The sequence below is a fragment of the Aethalodelphis obliquidens genome, unplaced genomic scaffold (assembly GCF_003676395.1).
Source record: "Aethalodelphis obliquidens isolate GAN/ISIS:26980383/991018 unplaced genomic scaffold, ASM367639v1 scaffold17, whole genome shotgun sequence".
Taxonomy (NCBI): domain Eukaryota; kingdom Metazoa; phylum Chordata; class Mammalia; order Artiodactyla; family Delphinidae; genus Aethalodelphis; species Aethalodelphis obliquidens.
Genome location: NW_020837961.1, coordinates 30,172,627 through 30,178,589, shown reverse-complemented (window position 1 = coordinate 30,178,589; position 5,963 = coordinate 30,172,627). Strand labels below are relative to the sequence as shown.

The 5,963-nt window shown below is 45.3% G+C and overlaps 1 long non-coding RNA gene across 1 annotated transcript; it reads left to right on the top strand.

Annotated features, from left to right (window-relative positions):
• The first annotated feature begins 2,274 nt into the window (after window positions 1-2,274).
• On the top strand, window positions 2,275-4,928 carry LOC113626134 (uncharacterized). The gene is made up of 3 exons (XR_003435047.1): window positions 2,275-2,413; window positions 2,681-2,983; window positions 3,492-4,928. It is a non-coding gene; the product is annotated as an uncharacterized LOC113626134 (long non-coding RNA).
• Window positions 4,929-5,963: the final 1,035 nt, after the last annotated feature.

Below are 5,963 nucleotides of genomic sequence, written 5' to 3'. Positions count from 1 at the left end.
TTTTTCCACTGACAGGGGGTGGAGGGGGGCAAGGCGGAGGATGGTTCACACGGCAATGTGAGCGATGGGGAGCGATGGGGAGCGGCGGATGAAGCTTCACTCCCTCGCCCACTGCTCACCTCCTGCTGTGCGGCCTGGTTCCTAACAGGGGTTGGGGACCCCTTCATTAAAGAACACCTTGCAAGAAACCCCGAAGAATGTCAAAAATAAAACCAAGAAACTGATGGCAGTAGATGGAACGCACTAAGGAATGGAGAAAGGAAATAGAAGAGAAATTGTACTAGCGCTGTGCCTTGCCCTCTACCAGGGAAATGAGCACCCTTGAAATAGACAGGTCAGGACGTTCAACAAAATTGTAGTCAATGCACAGATTGTTCTAGTCTTAACTGCCAAAACACGTATCAATAAATCACCCAGACAGGATGGGATTCACCTAAGGATTTCCAATGAATTCACGGGCAGGATTGCTTAACTGTCGACCATGATGTGAAACCAGTTGTTGCAAAAGCTGCTGTGTTAGATACAGAACAGTCAGGTTGCCAATGTCAGCTTATTCCAAGTCTCCAGAGGGGACCCTGGGAAACCATCCACTGGTTGTTTCTCCCTTCCCTACTTGCCAAGCTGGTGGAATCATTAAATAAAGTTCAGAACTGCAGAAAGCTCAAATCAGCACAGCCCATGGAGGCAAAGGAAGGACGGAATCTATACGAGGAACTGGGTCTGATGATGAGTTCTTTGAGGGTCTATGGAAAAAGAGGGGAGAGTCATTTTCCAGACTCTGGAGCTGCCTTTGACAAGTGTCCGCACCAAGAACGAGTAAAGAACGGTTGAGTCACCATAGGATTAAGGGACTATTTGAAATGGATGAAGAATTTAATTCCAACATAGGAAAACTGGGTAATAATAAAAGAGACATTCCTTTGCAAAAAGTAGGAGCTCTCGGAGATCAAGAGGGGCTGATCTTGGTGACTAATTTTATAAAGAGATTTGAAGAACTAGGTACACAGTGAAACTTTCACAGTTGTCGATGATCCTAAGACATTCTAAGGAGTAAAATGGCAAGTCAGTGGGATAGAGACATTTTTTTAAGGCTGAGCAGAAAGTGGTACAGGAGTTTCAGTGCTGGTAAGCTTAAGTTAAAGCACCTTAAAATCAAAATCTTGTAGAACAATAGCCTAGGAACTAACCCTAGAGCCAAGAGGAGACCTTAGGGGTTATTTGCTTTCCTGAGAACATTAAGCCCAACGCAGGACAAGAGCATCAAAGACAGTAACGTGCCAGGCACTCTATAAATATCTGTTAAATGAATGAAATGCTGAATCATCAGAAAGATGCAAAGTAGAAAATATGTTCAAGCTTGAATAAAACAATTTGTAACAGGATGTCAAAATGGGACTCTTCTTACCACCGTTTTAGCTGAATCACGAAAACAATATGTTAATGTTCCAAAGTAAGACCATTTTTTTTTAAAGACTTGTAAAAAAGGAGATGGCTGACAATCTCAAAAAGATATGTACTGAATGATCCCATGAAATAACATAACTACAGAGATGGAACATTGATTAGTGGTTTCTGGCTTAGGGGTAACAGAAGAAAGGGGTGTGCTGTAAAGGGGTAGCGTGAAAGAACCTTGTGGTGATGGTACCGTTGTGTATGTGATTGTGCTGGTGGTTACATGGAACTACACGTGTGATAAAATTGCACAGAGTGGCAAACACACACACACACACACACACACACACACACACAATTGGGTGGTGAAATCTGAATAAACACTGTGGATTGTACCCATGTCAGTTTCTTGGGTTTGATATCTCTTTACAGTTATGCAAGACGTTAACATTGAAGGTGAAGGTTGCATGGGAGCTCCCTGTACATTTCTTTGCAATTTCCTGTGAACCCATAATTATTTCAAAATAAAACAATTAAAGAACAAAAAGAAGTGGGAGGTTGAAACCAGTTTCAATCCTGAGCTGCCTACCCACCTCTAGCCTGAGGAGAGAGAAGAGATTGGAGAAGCCAGGAAAGGAGAGGGCAGAGGTCGTGAGATTCTTTCAGAGAACGCTCTAGGTGTGTTATGATTCCAATCCTCTCCTTGGAGGTAGGATTGCGATGTCAGCCCCTCGTGTTAAAATTAGTGAAGAGCCTTCAGTAGGAGCACCCCGAAGGCATAATCTACGTCCCCTGCAGGGATAGGAAATATTCCACTGTGTCTGACTCGCACCCAAGAAATGTCAAGATCAAGAGTTTCAAGGCACACAAGTGAAGGAGAGGAAGCTGTGTTGGGCGATCTCTGCTCTCACAGACTTTGTCAGCGTGAAAGATGCATGACTGCTTTCCATGCAGCCGAGCTTCAGCAAGCAGAGTCTTATCCAAGAAGGCCGTCTGGAGGGATGAACAGACAGCAGCAGAGGTAAGTTAGAAATAATGCCAAATGCCAGGAAGTGCAGGAGTAACAACGAACTGGAGACGAGTGCATTGTCTCTATTAGTGATCTACGGAGGAGACGGAGGTCTCCATTGATGGGGATATCAAACAAAAGCACAAAATAGAGATGAGAACCAAGAGTCAGCTTTCAACACTTCCCAAGCACAGACAGGGCAACACCGAGCTCACAGTAGCCCCAGAAAAGGAAAAACTAACCAATGTTATCTCTTCTCTCTCCCTGTGCTCTACACAGGGGGCAGAAATCACAGTTAACAGGATGGAGGGGAGATGGAGGAGAAGCACAAGGTGAAGAGAAAACATATCCTCTTTCCCTGCTGCCAGCTTCCACCTGCAACAGGTCACCATCAGGGGAGAAAAAGAAAACGTAATATTGAACCAAGTTCTAAGTATTATCTGTTACATGGGACTGGACTCTTACATTATTGATTAGAGGAGCTTGTATCACCTGGGTGACCAGCAAACCTGCCTGAGTTTTCATCCAAATGCAAGAGAAGAACGAAGCCTACACAGCAACAGCCACCACTGTGTCCATGAGGTAAGCTTACTTGGAGGGAACACTCTAGGAGAGGCCTGTGTCTTTGATACCCAGTCGAGGCTGTCTATTTCTGGAGAGAAAAATAAAACTTGACCTCGTTTAAGCTGCATGATTAGTGTTATTTTTTAATTGTAACTAAATCTAATTCTGATATATAGGTGTATAGTAAATATTTATTGGATAACTATACGTGTGTTTTTCTTTCACACCTTTAATTTTCAAAAACTTTTAACTTTTATACTTTTAACTTTCAAAAACATACCTTGCTACATTCCCCACTCCAGATCTCTAATTAAGCAGTTCTCAAGGGGGACTTGTTGATTGCGATGATCAAGAATCCTAGTTCAGTCTCTTACCTGCTAGCTGTCCCACCTGAGGCAACTTGCTTCAGCTCACTAAGCCTCAGCTTTACCATCAGCAAATCAAGTCAACATTGTAAACAGATGCTTCATAATTATTCATTGCTGTTGTTATGGTATGAATTCTAAGGCAAAGTAAAATATTTTAGGAACGTGCCAGTGGCTGTCTCTGAACCTGCACTGGGAAAACCACAAGGACAACCTAATCGACTATGACAATTCTCACGCTGCAGTGCTTGAAGGAAAAGAAGATGAATCATATATAGAGAACTCCTCTGAAGGCAAGTTACTGGGATTCAGTGGGTCTAGCTAAGTTGAATTGAAGAATGTGGCTGAGCCAGGGAATGACTCAGCCAGGGACTGAACAGCCCCAGATTCTTTCCCCATCTCTGTTTCCTCCTCTTCTCTTTGTTTCCATTCCATTCTTCTCTTCCTCTCTGTAACCTGCTTCCTCTGCTTTTCTGGTTCACGTAGCAGAAAAATATGGCTGTAGAGAACCCTCTAAGTTCACGTGTTACTGTTCCCACCATCTGGGAGGAAACACAGTTCTCCAAGTTTCCAGGGAAGAGACTCTGGGTCAGCTCAGCACTATGACCACCATAGCCTCAGGAACTATACAGTAGGGGCAGGGTGAGTGAGTCCTACTACAGGAACATGGCCAGTCCTAACTCGACGGTATGGACAGAGATGGGAACAGCGCCCCACACTGGAGGGAGAACTGGACAGAAAACAAAGTATTCATTATGAGAACTGAAGTCACGTTTTCTCTGGTGAGCAGAGTGTCTGAACCAGAACCAAGGGAGAGGTACAGGTGGTGAGCTGAATTGTGCGAGATGCTAACTCTTCAAAAAGCTGCCCCCCCAAAAAAACCAGTGATATGTGTGGCTGAAAACTGGGTGTAACGGAGAGATGGACCTGAATGAAGACTCCCTGGCCACTGCATGGACAATTCAGAGAAAAGCGACTTGCAGGAGAGTAGAGGGCTTGCAGTGGTCAAATGTTTCGTCTGATAAATATTCAGGTGTCGTTCCCCTCAGAGACCAAATGCACAGATGGACTGAATGTAAGAAAAAAGAATGTCTCTCATTGGCCGCCTTTAATCTCTTTCATCTTTGGAAGTAAAAAGACTATTTATAGATTTCTCTTTCTGCAAGCGCTGCTTTCAAGATGATGTGCAGGCTGTGTCTCCAGGGCCTCCCTGACGGCAGCTCCCACCAGGCACACCTCCCACCAGGGAGGGCCTCCTGGGTCCCACCACGCCCGGGTCAGTGAGCAAGGGCCCGTTACTGGTCCCTGAGTACTCACGTGGCTGTTCCCCTAACTCCTCCATAAGTCTCTTCCTTTGGGAAAGAAAAAGATGACTGCCTATGGTCCCTAGAACATAAACAGATGGCTTCCTTGCCATCACACCACTCATTGGTTTACTGCACGGGCCCTTCAGTGATATCTGGCTGTGTCACAACTCAGCATCCTTGGTGACTGAGGCTGTGACACTTCTGCCAAGGCTGGAGCACCGTCACCCATGAGTGCTCAGAGCCTGAGAGAAGTAGTGGATGCAGAAGAGACTTGGTAAAGGAGGCTAAATCTCTCTCTCTCTCTTTTCCTTTTTTTTTTTGGCCACGCTGTGCAGCATGCAGGATCTTAGTTCCTCCACCAGGGATCTAACCCACGCCCCTTGCATTGGAAACGGGGAGTCCTAACCACTGGACCACCAGGGAAGTCCCTAAATCTCTTTCTAGATGGACCCTCCAGGGCTTTGTTTTTTCCTGACACTGATATAAGCTTATGGGATTCTAAGCAGCCTAACTAAAATGAGGGGTAAGTCTCCCTGTGACATCCACTGCAGGGGGAAATAGAAGAAGAAACACATTTGAGGTAAATGCCATTGACCCTGAGAGATGCTGGGAGACCCTGCATGCAGGTAAAAGGAAGAGAGCATCCTGCCCGACGTTGTTTTCACCGAAAGTCAGGTGATCCCTCAGCCAGTTCAGCAGGGTGGAGCGTGCTTGGACTTTGAGGTTGTGCGGACCTGGGCTTGCATTCCGGCTCTAACCCTTAAGATCTGCAGGGCCTGGGGAAATTTTCCTAATTTCTCTAGGTTTCTGTTTCCTCTTCTGCAAAACGTGGATCATCTCCTGCTGATGACTGTGAAAATTAGCAGGACCACGTGAAGGTCTGGCACCAAGCTCCACAGAAAGTAGTATCTCAAATAAATGGCATCTGGAGTCCTTGTGAATGTCGTTGAGACAGCATGATACACCACCAGCCTTTCAAAAGATCTTCCATTTCTTTGTGTTTCTTCAAGTTTTCTCATGGGTTTTAATAACGCCCCATCCGTTGCTGGCTCAGAGGGAACTTGTGTAAGCATCTACAGCTCAGTTTCACCGATTATGCAGCTCACAGCGCTGACATCTGTCAAGTTTGTAAAACTGCAGAGTCCGGGGCCCCACCCCAGATCTCGGGCAGGTGGGACCCAGGACTCTGCATTTTAACCGATTTTCCACTGAGTTTGACATGTGAACTTGGGAGGACTTCTAGTCGATATGGGTTTTTTAATTTATTGGTGATATGTTTAAAGGCAGTCAAAGAGGACAGGACAGTGGTTCTTTTAGTTGGTGAGG